This window comes from Typopeltis vanoorti, chromosome 8 (assembly GCF_054136105.1).
Source record: "Typopeltis vanoorti isolate ZY-2024b chromosome 8, IOZ_Tvanoo_1.0, whole genome shotgun sequence".
Classification (NCBI taxonomy): Eukaryota; Metazoa; Arthropoda; class Arachnida; order Uropygi; family Thelyphonidae; genus Typopeltis; species Typopeltis vanoorti.
The window spans coordinates 129,654,622-129,677,702 of NC_143556.1; the positions used below are offsets into that span (position 1 = coordinate 129,654,622).

General features: G+C 36.7%; 1 protein-coding gene across 7 annotated transcripts in view; it reads right to left on the reverse strand.

The window, feature by feature from the left end:
- The window catches only part of LOC150104349 (acetyl-CoA acetyltransferase, mitochondrial-like), a 504,637-nt gene that overhangs the window by 408,125 nt on the left and 73,431 nt on the right, over window positions 1-23,081 (reverse strand). The window contains exon 2 of one of the 7 annotated variants that reach the window (XM_090396308.1): window positions 8,052-8,377. The exons of the other annotated variants lie outside the window; for them this stretch is intronic. The gene's annotated coding sequence lies outside the window, so the exon portion shown is untranslated. The remainder of the gene's footprint in view (window positions 1-8,051; window positions 8,378-23,081) is intronic. 7 annotated transcript variants of the gene reach the window in all.

Here is a 23,081-nt window from a genome sequence, read left to right on the forward strand (position 1 = left end):
AACTTCCAGGGATGGCCCCTTGTCCTCACTCCTTTCCCCCTGTTCCACCAAGCGAAAGAACTCCCCAGTATCAACCCTGTAACTATCTCTCAACAGTTTAAAAGTCTCAATCATATCACCTCTCCTTCCATCTACCAAACTCTGTAGTCCACATTACCTCAGCTGATCCTCATAACCAACATTATATGGTCCTGAAACCATCTGTGTTATCTGCCTCTGTACCCCTTTCCACAGTTAATTTATCCCCTTCAAATCCTGGGGACCAAATTTGAGAACAACAGTCCAAGTGTGGTCTCATCAGAGCTTAATACAATGGAATGACAACTCTTATCTCTGCAGGTCAGCATCCTTCTCAATATTGCAGAAATCCTCAGTTACCTTCACAACCTTTGCAATATGTTCCCTGAATTTCAGGTTTATATCAATCATCACCCCAGATCTCCTATTCTCCCATAGTTCCTCCAATACAGCTTCTCCAAGAGAGTATGCTGCCTCCCATTGATGTATCCCAAACTTCAAGACTTTGCATTTTGCTTCATTAAACTGACATCCCCATTCATTTGTCCATTTGTCCAGTTTATTCAAATCCTCTTGTAGAGCTGCCACATCTGCACAATTACTAATAACCCTTCCTAGCTTCACATCATCTGCAAACAACTGAATATCCCCCTGCAATCCACTGACAATGTCATTGATATAAAGGTTAAACAATACAGGTCCCAGTACTTAGCCCTATGGGATCTCCACTTATAACCTTCTGCTTCCTTGATATTTCCCCATCATACACAACTCTCTCTAATACCTATCAGATAGCCAGTCCTAAATCCAGTTGACTATCCTGAACTATTCTTACTATTGCTACTAACAAATATTCCTTCACAATTTCCCAAGCACTAATGATATCTTGCCCTTCCAATTCCTCCCTCCATGGAAGGGTCCTACCATGTCAAATGCCTTTGCAAAGTCCAAAAAAAAAAAAAAAAAAATGGAGAATATGCCTTTCCCTCATGAACTGCTCTTGTCACATTATTATAAAAGGCAATCATATTACTAAAGCAAGAGCGCTCCTTAACAAATCCATGTTGACTCTCACAGATAACATTAATCTGCCCAATGCTATATATGGTCCCTCACTAATTTCTCCAAGATCTTAACAACTACTGATGAAACACAAACTGGTGTATAATTTGACACTTCCAGTCAAATTATGGAGCCTTCAGTACCTTTCCTGTAGCAAGACCTTCATTGAAAAGCCAGGTCAACAGAGCTGTCAGCTCTTTAGACATTCTCTCAAAACCCATGGCAAAATTCCATCCAGTCCCACAGCTTTATTGACATCCAGAGTACTCAGTATTTGAAACACTCTCCTCTTGCACCTCTAAACCTCAAACCTACCCAATCTCTCTAGTATTAAATTCTATTTCTCCAGGACGAAATACTCTAATAAAGTGTTCATTGAATAACTCCACTATGTCCTCTGCATCAGTCATTCTATTCCCATTTTTATCCCACAATGTCATTCTTCCACAATCATTTCTTCTCCTACTGGCAACAAAGCTAAAAAATTCCCTAGGATTTTCTTTGAATCTTCGAGCCAATCTCTTCTCATATTCCAGTTTTGCCTTCCTTACCATACTAGTCACTCTCCTGGCCTGAGTCTTATATTCTTCATTCATCTGCTCTCCACCCCCTCTCCTCCTTATATCTCTTCCATAATCTCTTTTTCACCTGCAGTTCCTGTTTGATATTGTTTGTCATCCACTTTACATCAAATTGTGTCTGCTTCTTTACTCGTGGAATACAGCTTACTATTGCTGCTAACAAATATTCCTTCACAATTTCCCAAGCACTAATGATATCTTGCCCTTCCAATTCCTCTCTCCATGGAAGGGTCCCACATATATTCCCTTCTCTTTGATACTCCTGCATGTCTATTCATCGTCCAAGTCAAAACCACATGGTCACTCTCTCCAAATGGGGGAAAGAGATGACATCTTAGTTATAATCAACTTTTCTGATGCTATGACCAAATCCAAAACTCTTGAACCTCATGTTCCTTCTATTACATGTTGCCTAAGACATTTGTCCCTCAAAAATTCTAGAAATTCCATTCCCTTATTACTACATGCATTTTCCTCTTCCCAATTTATACTGCCATAGTTAAAATCTCCCATAACAATCATTCTTCTTGCACTTGCCTAAACATCTCCTGCTCCTCACCCTCTGTGTTCCTTTGCTTGTAGCAACACCACACTAAATATGCTGTCTTGCCCACCTCTACTTCACACCATATGTTTTGAAAACCATTAGTGTCACTGCCCTCCAAAGCCTCCACTCCAAGAGGACATAAGTCATCACTTATCATAAGCAGTACTCGACCACCGTGTTTTCCCTTCCTGTCCTTTCGAAAAAAGGCTGTACCCTGCTACTTCTAATCCCTGTTATTGTATCATCTTCCGTCAGCCATGTCTCAGAGATCCCAATAATCTTTGGACAGGTTGATGCTATCACTGCCACCATTTCCTTCATTCTGGATACTCCTGGCATTATCATTTTATATGACATATAAATATGTCACTGTTTCTATACCAATCATTATCCCCTCCTGACTCCACTGGACTCGGCATTACCTGATTTATTCCCCCTTCTCCCAAGCAAGTAATCCGACAAGATCCACGTATTCCATGCCTCTATAAATGCTCTTCTACTCAGCTCATCATTATCATACCCGGACAACACACACACACACTATCTTCCCTCTCTGAGTTTTCTTCTGTATAACCTCAAGCATGAATCTCAGATCTCGTGCAACCCAATTCACACTGTCCTCTCAAGTCATTTGTGCACACCATCACAATCATCTCATTCACCCTTTCAACCTGCTTAATTGCCATAGCCACACTTTCTATCATTCCTACAGGTAAACACTCCTCTGGCATCCTATTTTGCACACCATGGATCATCGAGTCTCCATACATCACACCTCTTACCACTCTGTTCTTGATTGCTCACCTGCATCCCTCACTCTCTCTTTCTCCCCCTCTAACACTTTGTGTTCCCCTACTTACCTGCCATCTCTCTATCCCTGGTTCCAGCACTCTCTTGCATTCTTCTTATTCCCTCTCTCCTACTGTTTCTATTCTCTACTCTTCTATCATTGCCATAACTCTCTCTCATTCCCTCTGTTCTATCATTCCCATAACTTTCTCTCCTACTCTGATTCACCTTGCATTCATCTCTTCCATTCGCTTAATCTCATCTTTCCCACTTCTCAACTCATTTCCGAGACATTTCAGCTCCTCTTTCAGTTCATCTATGTCTCTCTGCAAGCTACTCACTCTTGCTAACCATTCATCCATCCTCCCAATTAAGACCATCTCCGAAAACTCCAAATGATTCAAACTTTCCAAACTCCCCACTCTTATTTTTTCATTTATATTTTGCTTGCTATTCTCACCCTCTATCACACTACTCATCTCTCTAGTCAATATTCTCCGGCTCTGATGCAGTGCTGCGAGGTCAGTTATAATAATCTCTAACTCACAAAGATTAGCAAAACAAGTGTTCTCTGCCAGGTTGGCAGGAAAATGACCCAGAGGAAGACCAAGATATAGGTGGATCAATGCAGTATAAAGTGCCTTAGAAGATAGCAATATAAGATCTGACAATATTGGAGTCTTGACAGGTAACAGATTTGGAGGAAAATTGTAGACAGGAAGTTACATCTAGTAATGATGTAATTTTTCATGTAGTACTATCATATACTGTATACCACTTGAGGATACATGTCAGGAATTTGATGATGTACTATCCCATCTCACCTGCCACCACACATCTTCCATCATTCTATGTAAAACCTCATCAACATTAATCTGATAAAAACCCCTTACCAAGTTATATGTTTCTATCATATCTCTCCTCCTCCTAACTCCTATCCATTAGGCTCTGCAAATTGCATTTTCACAAGCTTTCTTCATACTCAACATTCCAGAGACCAGAAAACACCACCTTTGAACCCTTTTGAACATCTCTTCAACCTTTTGAAAACAGGTGACCCAATTTGTGCACAACAGTCCATATGTGGCCTAATCAAGGCCTTCTATAGTGGAACCATAATCTCCTTACTTCTACAAGTCAATGTCCTCTGCATTATTGCCAGAATATGTACTGTCCTCACAATTTTAGCTATGTGTCCTATAAATTTAGTCCCTATCCACCATCTCCAGATCTCTTATTTCCTCCAATATATCCTCACCAGCAACCCACACACACACAGCATCCCATCTGTTTTCCAAATTTTAAAGCCTTATTCATTTTCGAAATTTACAGCCTTGTTATAACTAACTCTTTTTATTATCCCAACGGATAACAGGAACATCGTTAACCTATCCAACCACGCTTTAAACAAAGACGAAATCTCAATACTAAACAAAGGTTGAAATTATGCTGTAGCACCCAGATCGATAAACAAACTTGAATTTATTTGTAATATTGAAAGAGGCCTAAGATTCATCCCAAATAACATAGCAGAAAAAATACGTTTAGAAACTGCCAACATTTTAAATCATAACAAAACAATAACAAGCAACCTAACCAAACACGAAGTAACAGCGATTAAATCACTAAAGTCAAATCCGAACATCGTAATAACTAGAGCAGATAAAGGAAGTGCCACCGTTATTTTAAACCAAACCACTTATGTGGAAAAAATGAATCTGCTGGTCTCGGACAATAATACATACCAATTAGTTAACTACAACCCAACCAATAGAATAAAAAATAAAACAGAGAAACTACTTAAGTCAATTACCACATGGCCCGAAGATATGGTCAAAAAAACTATTTCTGCACTACACTCATTCCTCAAGAATTTACGGACTACTGAAAATTCACAAAGAAAGCATACCACTAAGGCCTATAGCTGAAGGAATAGATAGCCCGACTTATCACTCAGCCAAAAAATTGGCGGCAACACTCAAGGAGTTGGTAGGTCATTCCCCCTCAAAGACATCAAAGACATTACATTAGAAAAAGATGATTTATTAGTCAGTTTTGATGTCTGGCCTCTTTATGAATGTCCCAATCCTTCTTTTACAGAACAAATTCCCTCCAGATATCATGGCGCTCTTTGCACATGTATTACATTTTGGTAATTTTGTATGGCAAAACGCTTTCTATCTACAAAAAGAAGACACAATCATGGGCTTGCCATTACCTACCCCCCCCCCATTGCTAACTTTTACGTGGAATATTTTGAGCAACTTGCTTTAGGTTCCTCCCCTTTAAAACCCAAAGTCTGGCTTAGATACATTGACGATGTTTTCGCGATCTGGTCCCATGGTCGCCAGACAGTAGACACATTCCTTAGCCTCCTAAACAAACAACACAAATGCATACAGTTCACAATTGAGATTGAAAAACAGAACACACTTCCGTTTCTAGATACACTTGTCACACGTCTTCCTTCTGGCAATGTATTCTTTCCTTCCAACCTTTCCAATCTTTCCTTCATGGTTTACAAAAACCGACACATACTGGCCAATATATACACATTAACTCCTACCACCACCCAACACAAAAACTAGGTGTCATCAATACTCTAAAAATCTGCTCCAGTGAACAGGCACTGAAAGACGAACTTAAAGTGATCAGCAATACTTTCCAAAAAGATGGGTACAGCCAAAACACTATTAACAAAATTCTCTACAAGACCTCAATAAAAAACAAAAACAAACCAGATACAACAAAACTATAACCATTCCCTACATTAAAGGGACATCAGAACAAAATAAACAGAGTACTACAAAAATACAACCCCAAAGCCACCTTTAAACCACCTGCAAAATTAAAAAGCTTACTCAACTCATCCAAAGACCCACTCCCCCCGCTGGCCCACCCTGGAGTATACCGTATTCATTGCACCTGTAACATACCATATATAGGAGAAATTGAATGCACAATTCCTATCAAACAAAAAGAACATAAACGACACATTAAATATAATAATTATGGCGAAGCTGACCTTTCTGATCATGCCCTGAACAACCTTACATAGAACTGACTGGAAAAGCACTAGTTGGCTACATCACACCAAAACATGGTATGAATGCAAATTTAAGGAAGCCTATGAGATCATTATCAACCACCCCAATCTGAACAATAACGAAGGTCTAAAAATCCCATACATATGGAAGGCATATATTCGACCCATGGAACCTTCCTCTCTAAGAACAACTATAAACAGGACTGTAGTAAATCCAGGATCCTAAATCAAAAATAACAATTGTAATACTAAAAATAGGACATCATTGTTACTGAAAGAAAACTATCTATAAGAAAAAATGTTTATTCATGTCATCTTAAATTAAATCTAGCTTGATGTAATTTATATATATTTTTTTTCCACTAGAGGTCATGCCAGTAGAATAACATTGTTTCTCTAGCTTACAGTTTGTAATGTAACCCAGCTTGTCTTGTATATTTGTGTATGCTCCAGATGATGATCTTGATATGAAGATCGAAACGTCGGGATAATAAAAAGAGTTAGTTATAACACAGTTGTAAAATCCATAATTTCGAAAATGAATGCTGATCACCATGTAACGTTAAAAGAAAGGATTTAAAGCCTTATGTTTTGCAACAATGAACTGGTAACCCCAATGCTATACACATTCACTCAGTTTATTCAAGTCCTCTTGTAAAGCCCCAACATCTGCACCACTACTCGGTTCTTCCTAACTTTGCATCATCTGCAAACTGTGTATCCCCATTCAAACCTTCTCCAGTATCACTATCACTAACATACAAGTTAAACAGAATGGTCCTAAAACAGACCTTGAGGCACACAAGTAACATTCCTCTTCCAGAATATTGCTTCCCTTACATAACACTATCAGATAGTTAATATCATAAAATTTGTTACATTTTTTCCCCCCATATCTGACTGCACACAAAAAGTCACAAGACCTATTGCACATCAGTGCTATGTGTGAGTAATTTATATATATATATATATATATATATATAAAATCTATAAACTTTGTTCAAGCGAAGAAACATGGAACACCTTCAAGCTACTTCAGGCCTCCAAATAAGACAAGTAGTGATTTCCAACCAGACGAAATTAATCTCACCTAAATATAATCACAAATATCCGGGCTCATGGCAGGATTCAAACCCAGAGTCTGTTGGTGGATATACTAACTTAGAAAACCAGGCTGTATTAAAAAACTTTGGTAGGAGTGGAAGAGGATACAACAGAAGTAGAATATATAGAATAGAAACATAAATAAGTCTGGATGCTCACCCTTTAAGAAAAAAAAAAGTGTATAAAACTCTGCTGAAAAATCAGTACATCACAAAACCATTAGTACGTTTGCAGCATCATAAAACAGGTACTTACATGCACTGTTAGTGTAAATATCACTCATTTTGGAAATTTCATTCTTGTATTCAAGTTTAAAATATGATACTGTATTTCTCTATAATACAAAATAACTTGACATTTGAAACAGATATGATGTGATGTTTTCATTGGTGACGGAGAAATCAGTGTACTTCATCATCAATTTTAAGTGATGTGTGGTAGAACAGAAATAAGATGCACACATTTTAGTTTGGGCCAAAAGGCTAAATGATAGATCAAAAGAAAAAAGTTTGATCTTCTACTAGCTCCTTAGGAACACTTTATAAGGCAGTGTTGCAAAACAATCTAAGGTTCAATGAGGTGCGAGTTCAAATGCCACTCACATCTGTATCTAGAATAATGAGAACATTTAATGTGAAGGATAAATACCTTAGTTATCCCTCAAAAATATAAATACTATAATAGCAATAGGAAAAAATAATTATTATAAAGAATGACTTTGATGAATGGAGACATTAGGATAATAGTAGAATAGATCAATGAGTATTATAGATTCTTATAAAAGAAGTTTTATCCATGGCAAGGAGGGATATTATTCTAGATGTTAATAATATCGGAGGTGAAAATGAGGGATATGCTTAAAAAGATTGACAAAGGATAAGATTATCTATATAACCTCACTTACCGAGTGCAAGTCTTGTCATAATGAGAAGAATCTTTATGTAGACCTTTTCAAATCAAAAGTTAGTTAACCAGCCAACCCCATATGGAAGGAGTAGGATTTTTTGCTCCCAGAAACTCTGGTTTTTCATCCCATGTGAAGGCAATTGGAAAAGAACACACACAATTAACAGGCAGCACCATTAACAGATAACAGATACAGGCAGTAGCTGACAAATAGTGACATAGCTACACAGATGAAGGATTAACTAGTGTAGACGAGTTGTGCAATATGGAGTATTCTCTGGTGATAAGCACTTGGGCTCCTTTGAGGTATTACGTAATGATAACCTGTAATGGATCAGTAGAAGGGCAGTCATGTTTCAGTAATTAGTTAAATTTTATAATAAGAGTGGTAAGAGTATTATTATTATTATTATTTCCCAAGACCAAATGGAGTCAAAGACTCATCTGGGAGGTCCTTTTATGACACATACATCTCATCATATGGAGTCTTAAACACACTCAAACTCCTTGCAGTCACCACACTCTCAGGCAAGGCATTCTAATCATTCACAACTCTGCATGAAAAAAACCTGCCTCTCACTCCCCTACTCACACCCTCTTTATACAGTTTCCAGGGATGACCTCTGGTTCTCCCCTGATCTCCCACTATTCTCTGTAGAACTTCTCCACCATTGATCTTATAACAACCCCTTACCAACTTGTAGGTCTCTATCATATCTCCCCTCTTTCTTCTCTCCACCAGACGCTGCAAATTACATCTTCTCAATCTTTCCTCATACTCAACATTCCAGAGGTCAGAAACTACCTTAGTCAGTCGCCTTTGGACCCTTTCCAATATCTCTTCATCCTTCTGAACAGTAGTATCATGTATACTACTGTAATCTTTATAGATTTTAGAAATTAGTAAACTGGAGACTGGTTATTTCACATATAATTGTCCTATATGGAAAAAAAAAAAAAAAAAAAAAAAAAAAAAAAAAAAAAAAAAAGCAGTCTTAAAAAGTTTATACATGTTTGCTAATCAGCTTTTATGTTATTGGTACCATGATTGGATAGACCGAAGAGAAAAATTCAGTTATCAGCAGATAATGCAAAAATAGTGGCAGTTCACCAGGGATGGTCATGATAAGTATCATAATGGATTAAAATGAAACTGGTAGTGGGGGGGGGGTTACAAAATATGAAAAGAAACATCTGGATTCTGAAATGTAAGCTACAGCATCCTTGATTAAATTTAAACTGTGAAATGTGAATTATGAGAACAGATACAGAATAAAAGACCTACCATAGTCGCTAAACAAGAAAAGAGGATGTGATTGAAAAAATATAAAACATTCTACCTTAAAAATAGACAAAAAAAAATTATTGAAGAAGAATTAGAATGAACTAAGGAAGCCAAGATGACCAAGTGGATAGTGTACCCACTCTTCAACTAACAAACGGGGTTTGAATCCTGCCACAGGCAGGAGATATTTGTGAATGTCTGTAAGACAAATTTCACTGCCATACAAGATAACCATCCTGCTTAATGGAGACACAAGGAGTGACTTGTAGAAGTTCAGTGCTTCATCTCTAGAGGACCTAACCCTATAATAAGAATTTGTTCACAGATTTTACTGAATTGACATTTTATCCATGTTTCACTATTAGTTATTAAGCAGTAGCACACTCAGGATTTAATCTTGGGGGGGGGGGGGGGAGTTGAGTAGCCGATTTGAGAATACACACTACGCATACGACCTATGACTGAGCATCTGCAATGATCACTAATTCATAAGTAGTATAGAAATAGAAGACAAGACACAACATAAATAAAAAAAAATTGAATTTTAATTAGGAAAAGATTTTTGGAAAATTTTCTAGCATTTTTTTCCCTTTTTCTTTGGGGGGTCAGGGCACCCCCCTCTCTGGGTGCAGCACTGTTATTAAGTATATTAATATTAAACTGAACTTCATTCGCGACACTTTTCTCTTATTGTACGTTTTGGCTCATCAAGTTTGGGTCTGAATATCTTGTCTTCTGTACCTTAAAAAAATTATACAACCAGATGTGTCTTTTAATTACCTTTATAATTTGCTGTTCCTGAATGATTATGGCATAGGGTAATTAGACGGTGGGAAAACAAGTCCCCTCCTCCTGAATTCATGGAAACTGCATAAAGATCATGTGACTAAAGAAGCAAGCATTAGATTTTTACATGAAGAATAGTCAGAATGAGGAGAATGCACTGGCTCCCACAATGTGACTTCATAGAGGTTAGGAAATACTAAAATAATACTAGTTATTTTAACATCAAACTCCTATTTACATTGGAAATAACCAAAAGTTAATTATTCCAATATGCTGTTTACAGTTTAACCAATTATCTCAATCATAAATCTATACCTAACTTTTGAGATATCCAAAGCCAATCCTTCCCATGTATTATTTTTAGTTCTACTCTATTATCTGAGCACTACACCTCTACTTTACATTGGAAAATTCCAAAAGTTGAGCACTATTTGCAGCTTTACCAGTTATTTGAAAACAGAAGTGTTACACCTAACATTTGCACAGCATACTGATTTCCATCAAACTGCTACCTAACCATTTAAATGTCCCAAAACCACACTGTTTCAAAGTTATATTAAATATTTGCAATTTAACAGATTATGTGAACATACAATTATTTAAAAAAAAACTTATCTCTTCTCACCCAATCTGAAATAAGGGTGATGGATGTAGTGTTACATACTTATGTACAAGTGATTTGGAGTCTCAAAGAGATGCTGTAATCATAACAATTACACTGTGTGTGTGTGTGTGTGTGTGTGGCAACTACAGGCAATAGATATAATATAATAATAAAAACAGATATAATATGGAGCCACATATTATATCTGTTTAAAAAAAAAAAAAGCATGCATTCTTTTTGGATGTCAGGCATTTCATAATGAAGTGGTGGCAACTGAATAAAAACATTGAAAGTAGTAAAGTAAGGTTTCCTGCTTCCAATAATAATTTTCAAATAGCAAATCCTCTTTCAGAAGTTGTATATTTCTTTGTAAAATCAAAAGTTTGGATGGTTGGCAGATTGTACTTCAGCAAGAGCACAAGACTTGATAAGATCAGGAGAAAAGTAGACAATGGAATGTTAAACATTACAAATGAAGTTGGGATTAACTGATTAAGAATTCAATATTTACTGGAGAGAATCAACCCAGTTGAATGTGAAGTAACATTGTTGCACACACAAGTGAGAACAAGACCAGACAAGTTGTATGAATAAGAAATCTGATATATGCAATTCATGACCTAAATTTACATTATATACTGGGTAAACAACACACACACAAAATCTTTTTAAAATCAGCATCATGAGTTGATTTTAAAGCGTATATCGCATCAGTGACGTGTGAGCAAATGATAACTCATGTTAGAAGCTTAATGGAATGAAACAGCACTGAGAAAGGATTAAAATATTTAATTCTTCCAGTATTCCATCTCAGTCACAGACATTCATCAGGAAGTATAATATGAGATTTGTAACACACACACACAAAAACTAAGTGAAACGGAACACGTAGATGAAAGACTAGTGTTCTAACTAAGTGGGGTTCCCTCTGTGAGCACCTGTTGGTGGCTTAGGATGTAAATTTCGATCTTGAAGTATTAGCATTTCCCATATTTTAGGAAGTTTTAGCAACCACATTTAAATTAGGCTAATTTCTGAGAGCCACTGCAGATTCCAAAAATAGTCTTTCTCTTCTAAATTAACTGTAAGGCAGCATGGTGGCCTTTTTCTAACTGATTCTATGAGCATTGTCTAAAGCATGGTCTACAAAGCCTGACTGACCATAATCATGACTGCATCTGTATTTTTTGCAGATGTATTTTCTCTCCCTGGACTATGCATACTCCAGGCAGAGAGTGAGTACGAAGCGCTTTAGTGGAACATATAAGGTTAGCAAATTTTTGGTGGGACTGGAAAGCCATGCAGAGATTGTATTTTTTATTATTATTAAGAGAGACCTCAAGGGAGTCAAGAACTTATCGAAGGAAGCCATACTATTTTCACCAGCTGCGATACCTGTTCTTGAATTCATTAACACTACATGCACACAGAACATCCAAAGTCAATACATTCCAATCATGCACTACAAGAGAGAAAAATCTCTAACACCCTTCTTGACAGCATTCATTCTCCACTTCTATGGATGCCCTCGCATCCTTTCCCCACCCTCCATAAAATGAAAAGTTCCATCTATTGAAATTCTGCATAACCCTTTCAGAAGTTTGTAAGTCTCAACCATATCACCTGGCTGTCTTTTCTGAAGTACCTTGAACATAGGGGATGATGATAACATTACTAAAATTTTTCTGAAGAGAAGATCAAGGAGGGAAGGATTGATTATTTTTTGATACTCTAGGAACTGTAGCCATTAGATATGAAGGTGTGGTGTATATGATTAGTTTGGATGTAAGGGAGGACTCATTGGAACAGAGGTTATAGACTCTTTTGGTTAGTGTTTTAATGATATCATATTGTTAAGAAAGGGAGGGGGAGGTTTGTGAATGTGTCTGCCTGTGCAGATGGGCTTCCAAGGAGTCTAGAAAGGTTAAACTATTATTAGTTTTTTCCCCATGATGAAATGAATTCTAGGGGTGAAAACTATTGAGATGAGAGAGCAAAGGGTCTAACGTATCTGAGCCATGAGATCAAATGGAGAACACATCATCCACGTATCTTAACCAGATAGAATGTAAGAGAGGCTGAGTCAAGAGCTTGTTTTCCAAAATGTCCCATAAAAAAAAAAAAAATTTGAATAGGGTGAGAGGAGAGAACCCATAGAGGAACCTAGTGGTTGTAAGTTTTTTTCACGTGGTTATATTATAAATTAAAGATACCAAGAAATTATATACTTCGTTTAATCCTTTATCCAAGTGTAAGCAAACAAAGATTGCACTTGTATTTTCAGGACTGGGGCAACTCATATATAGAAGCTGATGACGTCACATCCCTTGCCTTAGTATCCCATAATGCAAAGAACATATCCTTGCGAACATGCATAATGCTATGCATTATGCGAAGGGCCACTATCAAGACGAGTTTTGACCTTTATTGAGGTCTCATCAGTGGGAGCCAGACCCAGAAGTTATACTAAGATTGAAGTGATGCAGAAGTCATATTTTCATATATAGGAGTAGCCAAAAGGTTTCACACCTTATTATTAAAATACTCTGGATTAGAGATAGCTATTGGAAGTTTTTCCACTTGGTTATACTATAAATTAAAGATACCAAGAAATTATATACTTGGTTCAATCCTTTATCCAAGTGTAAGCAAACAAAGTTTGCACTTGATGTATTCTCAGGACTGGGACATAATAAGGTGTGAAACCTTTTGGCTACTCGTATATTAAAATATGTCTTCTGCATTACTTCAACCTTAATATCACCTCTGGGTCTGGCTCCCACTGATGAGACCTCAATAAAGGTTGAAACTGGTCTGGTTAGTAGTCCTTTCCTTAATGCATAGCATTATACATGTCCGCAAGGAGATGTGTTTTGCATTATGGGAGATACTAAGACAAGGAGTGATGAGAGCTTGGTCCACCTTTATCACGAGTTGCCTGAGTTCTGAAGATACTTCAGGTGCAAACTTTATTTGCTTACACTTGTATAAAGGATTAAACTAAAAACTTATTGTCTATATCAAATGTTATGTCACGTTCTAAATATTGAAAATGTGTAACTTGTTGTAGAGTTTGGTTTTCAATTACCCATTTTTATGGGATATTTTTATTCTTATGGGATATTACAGAATGCCATAGTTTTAGTTTTGTTTAATGAGATTTGTAAATTATACTCACTATTTAATTGCTGTAGATGGTGAACAGAACTCTTTAGACTGGCTTCTGATTTTTGTGTAATTACTTAATCATCTGCAAAAAGTATTGTGTTTACTGTTGTATGTCGATTGTTTGCTTTGAAACGTAATAGTTGCAAATCAATGCAACTGTAGGACAAAATAAGGACAAAACTCAAAAAAATTACGAAAAAAAAACTAGAAATCTTTTCACATGATCAAAACCAAGAGCAACAATTCAATTAGCATTTTAAATGTTTTTTTTTTTTGTGTGTGTGTGTGTGCTAAAATCTCCAGTTAGAGCAGTGGTGGCTCGTGGCTTGAAATCGTGGGGATGCTGCAACTTTCGAAATATACATACACACTGTAAGTACAGCATATACGTGTTTTTTTGGATAAAATTTTTTCCAAAATAATAATTTTGGATAAAATTATTTGGATAAAATATCAAAATTTTGGTAAAAATTTTTAAAAAAATTAAACATGAAAAAATATTGTTTATTATCGATAAAATTATACAGTTTAATACAATTCAAAATTACTTAAAAATTCCGAGGTCATAATTGTCAATAACCCCAATAATGTTCTAAAATAAAAACTATAACAAATGTTATGTCTTTAATTGTAATATCCAAATATTTAAAGAGACTGAGTAAACACGATAAGCACTACGAACACTCTACTACTGGCACAAACTGCATATAAACAGTGGAACTGCCCGACGGACAGTGCCGCATTACTAATAGCTCGCATCTTACTATGACGTGCATATGCTTGATGCATAGCAATATGGCACTGTGGTAAACACAGTGCTGCTGGCCCTCCTTCACCCTCCTAAGCTACAAGATGGATTTCTATTATTTTTTATACAAAATAAGAGAATTGCATATGATTGTTGATGATAAAATTAAATATTACAAGCAAATAAAAATAAATTAATAAATATATTTATATATCGAAAAAAACTGGGGGGTGCTGCAGTTCTGCAGTGCCTATGCATGAGCTGCCCGAGTTAGAGACTTGAAATGTTGTTCTTAACTTTAGATTTAAATTAAGAATATCATTTCGGAATAGACATTAGGGCAATATTTCATTACATAAAAGGTAACTTTGATTATTATTATTATTATTAATGACTGCCATGGAGTCAGAAAAACTCATCATTGGAGGTCCATGAATGATAAACAACACAGTATCATACCACTCCATAAATTTGTTCATGTCTCAGCTCTCACCACCCTCTTGGGAATGTGCTCCATGCTCTCACCACTCCCATCAATCTGATAAATACTTCTCAAGATCTAGTTGTAAGTTTTTTCACTTGGTTATACTGAGTGGTGAGCAATGGAAATTTTAACAAAGGGCTCGCATCGTCGAGCTAAAAAAAGGGCCGTATTTCACACAAAATCTTTTATTAATACAGCTTGTGCACAAATGCCAATCAAAAAGTATGAGAGGACAATCAACCTCTAAAGGCTATAATTTTTAAACAAATCTTTCGTGATCTAAACATGAAATATTTGCACACAATCATCTGTCTTAATTTATCTTACATAAGAAAAACATTTTTTAACTATCAAAATATAATAAGAATAAAATCTTTTATAATTGCGCATATGAAATAGTCTGCATTTTTTATAAACAAAATAAATTTCTTTTGTTGCGATAGAAGTTTTTATGATGATAAACAAATAAATAATAAATAAATATTATCTAAACACAATAATATTGAAGTACGTTATATTTCTCTTTTGTTTTTATACTTCAAGTGATAATCAACGGTACCAATCAAGGGGCATTGATTTTTTTGTCCTGTTTATTTATATTATTATTCGAGACACCTCCAAGGAGTCCGAAGACTCATCGTGGGAGGACACCTACAACTGTCTCAACCACTACACCGAACCTCTACTATGAATCATCTCCATCAATGCCATCTACCGCCCACCTCCACCACTACCACAACTAGTATTTTTTGTCTGCAAATTACGTGTGTTCTGAAGGGCCGATTTGTCTGCATGCGGGATGAAAAACCCGAGTTTCAGGGAGGAAAAAACCCTGCTATTACTAAAAGTGAATTCTTATTTGTAAAATGGAAGTAACCTTTGTTAGGTTACCGTATGAGTTTTTCGCTTATATATTTCAAATAATTATGTTTGTTTGTTTTTTTTTTGAAAAAATAAAAAAGTAAACAAGAAGAACAAGGGGCTCGAGCGAACCCCCGCAAGCCCCTTATAGCTCACCACTGGTTACACTATAAATTATATAAACCAAGAAATTACGTTCTTTGTTTAATCCTTTATCCAAGTGTAAGCAAACAAAGTTTGCATCTGAAGTATTTTCAGGAGTGGGGCAACTCGTATATAGAAGTTGATGACTTCGCATCACTTGTCTTAGCATCCTATAATACAAAGCACATATCATTGCGGACATGTATAATGCTATGCATTATGGGAAGGGTCACTACTCACACCGGTTTCGACCTTTATTGAGGTCTCATCAGTGGGAGCCAGACCAAAAGGTGATATTCAGGTTGAAGTAATGCAGAAGTCATTTTCATATACGAGTAGCCAAAAGGTATCACATTATTAAGCCCTAGTCCTGAAAATACATCAAGTGCAAACTTTGTGCACTTACACTTGGATAAAGGATTAAACCAAGTATATATTATTATTAAAGGTATCTCCATGGTGTCAATAGACTCAGCGTGGGAGACCCAAGCTAGCAAAACAATATCTGTCATATCTCTTCTTGAATTCATTTACAGACGAAGAACTCACAACTAAGTCAGGCAATGAATTCCACTCATTCACCATGTTCCAGGCAAAAAACCTTGTTCTCATACCCTTGTTAACCACACTCTTCTTTAATTTCCAGGGATGTCCTCTTGTTTTTCCATCACTATAGCACAGCTGAAACATTTCCCCTGTATCAATCCTATAAAAACCTTTCAGTAATTTAAATTTCTATCATATCCCCTCTTCTCCGCCTATCAACCAACCTCTGCAATCCACAAGCTCGCAATCTGTCAATGTAGGGAGCATTTTTTACATCACTCACCAACTTGGTCACTCTTCTCTGAACCCTCTCCACAGCCTCCTCATCTCCAAGGAATCAAGGTGACCAGACCTGAGCACAGTAATCAATGTGGAAGTATCAATGCTTTATAAAGGGGAATAATAACCTCTTTATCTCTGGATGTCAGTGTGTTCCTCAACAACCAAGTAATTCTATGTGCAATCTTGGACACCTTAGCAATGTGTTCCCTGAACTTCATCTCTCTATCTACCAATACCTCTAAGTCCCTAGCCCCATCAATCTCTTGAAGTACTGTTCCATCAATGTAATACGCAGCTGGTAATCTTTTAATCCCAAAATGCATAACTTTACACTTTTCACACTGAACTGACATCCATTTCCTTTTGCCCATTCTACCAGCTTATTTAAATCATCCTGCAAACTTTCAACATCAGCTTGATTTTTTTATTGCGCTACCCTTTAAGCCATTTCCTATATCATTTATATACAAATTAAACAACAATGGCCCAAGCACAGAGTCCTAAGGCACACCACTGGTCACCTGCCTCATCCTGGACTCGGCTCCTCCATACACCACCTTCTGGTATCTCTCCCTGAGCCATTCTCCTATCCATATCACCAATTTAGTATCCATTCCCATCTGCTCCAATTTGCATAAGTGTCCCATCGAGTATCCTGTCAAAGGCCTTAGCAAAATCCAGAAGTACCACTGTGTAGCCAGTTCCTTTGTCCAACTCAGATGTCATCCTATTATAAAAAGTTAATAGATTGCTAAGGCAGGATCTACCTTTAACAAAACCATGTTGGCCTCTATAGAGTATCATATGCTGATCCACCCATTCTTGAATTTTGTATTTAACCAACTTTTCCAATACTTTTACCACTACTCCTGAAATGGTGATTGGTCTGTAATTAACTACTGCAGTTTTAGAGCCACCTTTATGCAAAGGAACCACTTTGCCTAGCTTCCACTCCCTAGGGACCATACCAGAGTTCAAACTTAAGTTAAATATCCAAGTAAGAGGAGTTGAGAATTCCTTTGCACATTCATGCAACACCCGAGCTGATATTCCATCTAAACCTACAGCAGTGTTTGCATTTAAATTTTGCAATATATTAAATACCTCTGATTTCTTAACTTCAATTCTCACATTAGTTATTATTATTCAGGCCTCCATGGAGTCAAAAGACTCATCGTAGGAGGTCCTTCCTAAGAACATAAAGTCTGTCAAGACTCATCAAGGGGAGGTTCCCCATAAGAAACACAAAGTCTATCATACCACTCCTTAAACTCATTGACCGTTCTCGCCCTCACCACTCTATCAGGCAATGCATTCCACGGCTCAACCACCCTCCATGCAAAGAAACCACTCCTCACCCTCTTGCTCACAGTTTCCTTTCGTAACTTCCAGGGATGGCCTCTTGTCATCACTCCTTCCCACTGTTCAACCAAGTGAAAGAACTCCCCAGTGTCAACCCTGTAACCACCTCTCAACAGTTTAAAAGTCTCAATCATATCCGCCAAACTCTGCAGTCCACATTCCCTCAGCCGATTCTCATAACTATCCTTGTACAGTCCTGACACCATCTTCGTCATCCGTCATTGTATCCTTTCCACAGTTAATTTATCCCCTTCAAATCCTGGGGACCAAATCTGAGAACAATAATCGAAGTGTGGTCTGATCAGAGACTTATACAACGGAATAAGTCTCTGATCAGAAACTTATACAACTGACCTGCAGAGATAACCCTCTTATCTCTGCGGGTCAGTGTCCTTCTCATAATTGCAGCAATCCTCTGTGTTACCTTCACCACCTTTGCAATATGTCCCCTAAACTTCAGGTTTCTATCAATCATCAGTTATTGCTACAGGTACAGAGATATCCTCACTTGGGTGATAGACTTTTGAAAAGTGATCACTCAGTAAATTGACTATTTCATCTGATTATGTCACCTCAATATCATCAGCATCCACTACAGTTATCCTTCCAAAGTCATTCTTCCTTTTACTTGCCACATAGCAGAAGAACTCTTTGGGATTACCCTTGATCTCATTGGCTAAGGTCTTCTCATAATCTGATTTAGCTTTTCTTGCTATGCTGGTACCCTTCCTTGCTTGAGCCTTGTGCTGCTCATGGGTGTACTGATCACATTTCTCTTTGTACATTCTCCATAACATTTTCTTTTTTTGCAGATCAAGCTTGATACTACTGCTCATCCATCTAATGCCTACTTTGTTTGTCTTTCTGTATATAATTTCTTGGTATCTTTAATTTATAGTATAACCAAGTGAAACACTTCCAACAACTATCTTTAATCCAGAGTATTTTAATAATAAGGTGCGACATCTTTTGGCTACTTGTATATGAAAATAACTTCTGCATTACTTCAACCTTAATATCATCGCTTGGTCTGGCTCCCAATGATGAGACCTCAATAAAGATCAAAGCAGTCTGGGTAGTGACCCTTCCCATAATGCATAGCATTATACATCTGCAATGATAAGTGCTTTGCATTATAGGATACTAAGGCAAGTGATGTGAAGTCATCAGCTTCTATGTATGAGTTGCCCCAGTCCTGAAAATACTTCAAGTGCAAACTTTGTTTGCCTATACTTGGATAAAGGATTAAACAAAGTATATAATTTCTTGGTATCTTTAACATATATCTCTCAAGAACTTCAATGTCTCAATCATATTGCTCCATCTTCCATTCACCAAACTCTGTTAGTTTATTACCTTGGTTTATTCATCAATAACTAACATCTCACAGTCCTGATATTACTGTTAACCACTTTTGTACATTCTTTGGGATTATATCATTCGCTTTAAATTCCAGTGACCAAATCCAAGCACAATAATCCAGGTGTGGTCTGATCGGAACTTTCACAGAACAGAACCACCACCTTATTTCTGCTGGTCAGCATTCTTCTTCTCAGTATTGCAGCAGTCCTTTGGGTTGCCTTCAACATTTTCATAATATATCATCTTGTACTTCAATTTTCTATCAATTATCACTACAAGATCCCTTATCTTTACTACCCCCTACATGGTAGCAGACTCATTGTGATCTGAGAGGTTAATTCAACTGACAACTTATTGAACCTTAAAATCCTTTCCTTAACATTCTCTACATCCCATGCCATCCAGCCTCCCATCTATGGATTGCAAATTTCAAACTTTATATTATGTTGCATTAAACAACCATCTATATTCCTTTGTTTACCTTTTTTAAATAAGCTAAAATAAAGGTTCAACAGTGAAGTCCCAGAAGTGATCCCTGTAGAACTCTACTTGTCATCTTCCTTCTTCCTGATACTACTCTCTGATATCTATCAGAAAGCCAATTTCCAATCCTCCTAACCCAGTAAGTGTTCATGTTGCAACTTAAATATCAACTTATCATGTAGCAGTCTATCAAAAGACTTTGCAAAATCCAGAAAAATAGTGGTATCTGCCTTATCCTCATCCATTTCTTTTATTTTAATATACAAGGCAACTAGATTACTAAAACATGAGTATCCCTCAACAAATGAATACCCTCATAGATAGTATTACCTTCATTTTCTCAATTGGGTAAACAATTTCATGTTAATTTCTCCAAATTTTAACAATCATAGAAGAAATATAAACTGGTCTATAGTAGGAGACTGCTATTCTACCACCACTTCATATGCAATGGCACTATCTTGCCATTCCTCAATTTTTTTCAAGATTTTCATTAAACAATCAGTAAATGGTCACTTCCCTAGCACACTACCTTCCAATAAATTGAAAAATCCCATCCAATTCCTGTTGGCCTCTGCAAGAACTGGACGGGATTTTTTTCATGTGTTCTAGATGCCTTACTAACATCTAGAGTGCTCGGTATTCTAAATGCATCCTTTTCTAAACCATGAGTCCTCTCCATACCTTTAGGGGAAAACCTGCTTTACCAAGATAAAATATCCTAATTAAAGGATCATTACACAACTCCACTATATCATTTGCATTGGTCACTCAACCACCATTTCTATCTAACAAGGTCATTTGTCGCCTCATTTCTTCCACTGTCGATATAACAAAAAATTTTCTGGGATTTCAATAATAGTCTCCTCTTGTATACTAAATTTCTCTTATACTATTCACCTTCGTAGCCTCTTTTCTTTTATTTCTATTGTCTATCAACATTAATAATATAATTTCACATTAATTTCTTTTTCCATAGTGTCCCCATACATCTACTTATACTCCAAGTCAAGACTGCATGGCCATTCTAACTAAATCAATGCAAAGATGGCATCTCAGTCACAATCAGATCCTCTGAATGTTAGAACCAACTCAAAACTGTTGCTTCTCATGTTTCTTCCAAATGCTACCGAAGGCATTTGTCTCTCAAGAATTCCATAAATCAAGCTTCCTTTATTACTGTATGTTGTTCTCTTGACTAGAGCAACATCCTACTAAACATTTTGTTCTGCTCACCTCTACTTCACTCTGAAACCATGACTGAGTAATGCAAGCAAGGAATCAGAGGAAGTACGAGATGATGAGAAAGATCAGGAGAGTTAAGGAGGTGAGACTGAAGAGGACTTGTGAATGGAAAGAGAGAGAGAGAAAAGAGTATGCAAGAAATGGGATAAGACAATAGGAACATAAGATCGATAGGGTGAGTAAGGAGTAAGGAGTGAGTCAGGGTGAGTAAGGAGATATGGCATAAGGAAAGTAGATGTTGGAAGCTGCAGTGAATGTGTGTATGGGGATGGACAGCATAGGAAAGGGACAGCCTGAAATGTAAAAGGAGCAGTTAAGTCTGAAGAGATATATAGGAATAAGAGGTGATAAAACTGAGTGGACAAGGCAGATGTAGAGAAATCACAGCTGACAGGGTGGTATGGATAGGACTGGTTATACACAAAATAAATGAACTGTTGTATTTATTTATGAATGCTAAGAGTATTACAAATAAGAAAGATGAAGTCATTGCATTGATTGAGTTCATTTGAACCAAAAATTACTGGATAAATAAAATATGATTAGATAAGTGTGGTATCCTAATGGAAATAGCAATAAAGGGTACAGTGTTTTCTATGAGGAAAAGAATAGAGGAAGAGTGGTTATGTCTGCACAAGGTGGAAGTGCAAGGGAGAAATAATGGAAGTGGTAATGAGGCAGTATAGTGTGTGGTGAAGGTTGGCAGGAAAAACTATTTAGCTGGATGTTGCTATAGGAGAGGAAACATGAAAGCCAGTAAGAGCTGTGTATAAGCAAATTGGATTGGTGAACATGAGAAGGCATTACCATTACTGGGTGATTTTAATTATGGTAACATGGATTAGAATGAAGAGATGATATATTGTAATAAGGCATATGATGCACACAAGGAACAAAAGTCTTAAACCTGATCAATATCACCAGAGGAGATGATTGCACATAAGATGTTGCATCTCCATGCAAATGAAGAGAGTAACCATCAGGTGATCACTGTCACGATCACGATCAGTTGACAAAGGGAAAATACCCGATATAAATATTACGATCAGAGGAAATACTTCAGATCAAGTAGAGAGTTATATATATTTTAGTCAACTAATTACAGAGAATGGAAAGTGTGATAAGGAAATATTAAGAAGAATAGAAATTGCTAGATCAACCTTCATTAAGCATAAAAAACATTCTGACCTCAAGGGAAATTAACACAAAAACAAGAATTAGGCTGTCCAAATGCTACACTGCTATATGGAGCAGAAATCTGGACAATATAAAAATATTGCGAAAATAAATTAAAAGTCTTTGAGATGTGGTTCCTCAGAAGAATTCTTAGTCCCATGGACTGCCAAAAACACTAACTTAGAAATATTAGAGATGATTGGAAAACCTTGGTCACATACTAAAGGCATGAATCCCTAAAAAAATACTTCTAGAAGGAATGATACAAGGAAAAAGAAGAAGAGGAAGACAAAGAACAGATTGGATGAGAAATGTTAAGGACTGGACCTTTTTGTCCTATGAAGAATGCAAAAGAGAAGCACAAAACCGTACATGCAGGAAGCTCATGGTAGTCAACCTCCTGGAAGGAGATGACATCTGACAAGACAAGACTTGTACAAAATTTTGTTGATAGTATTTTGGCTATAACCATTTTTCAGGAAGGTATTGCTG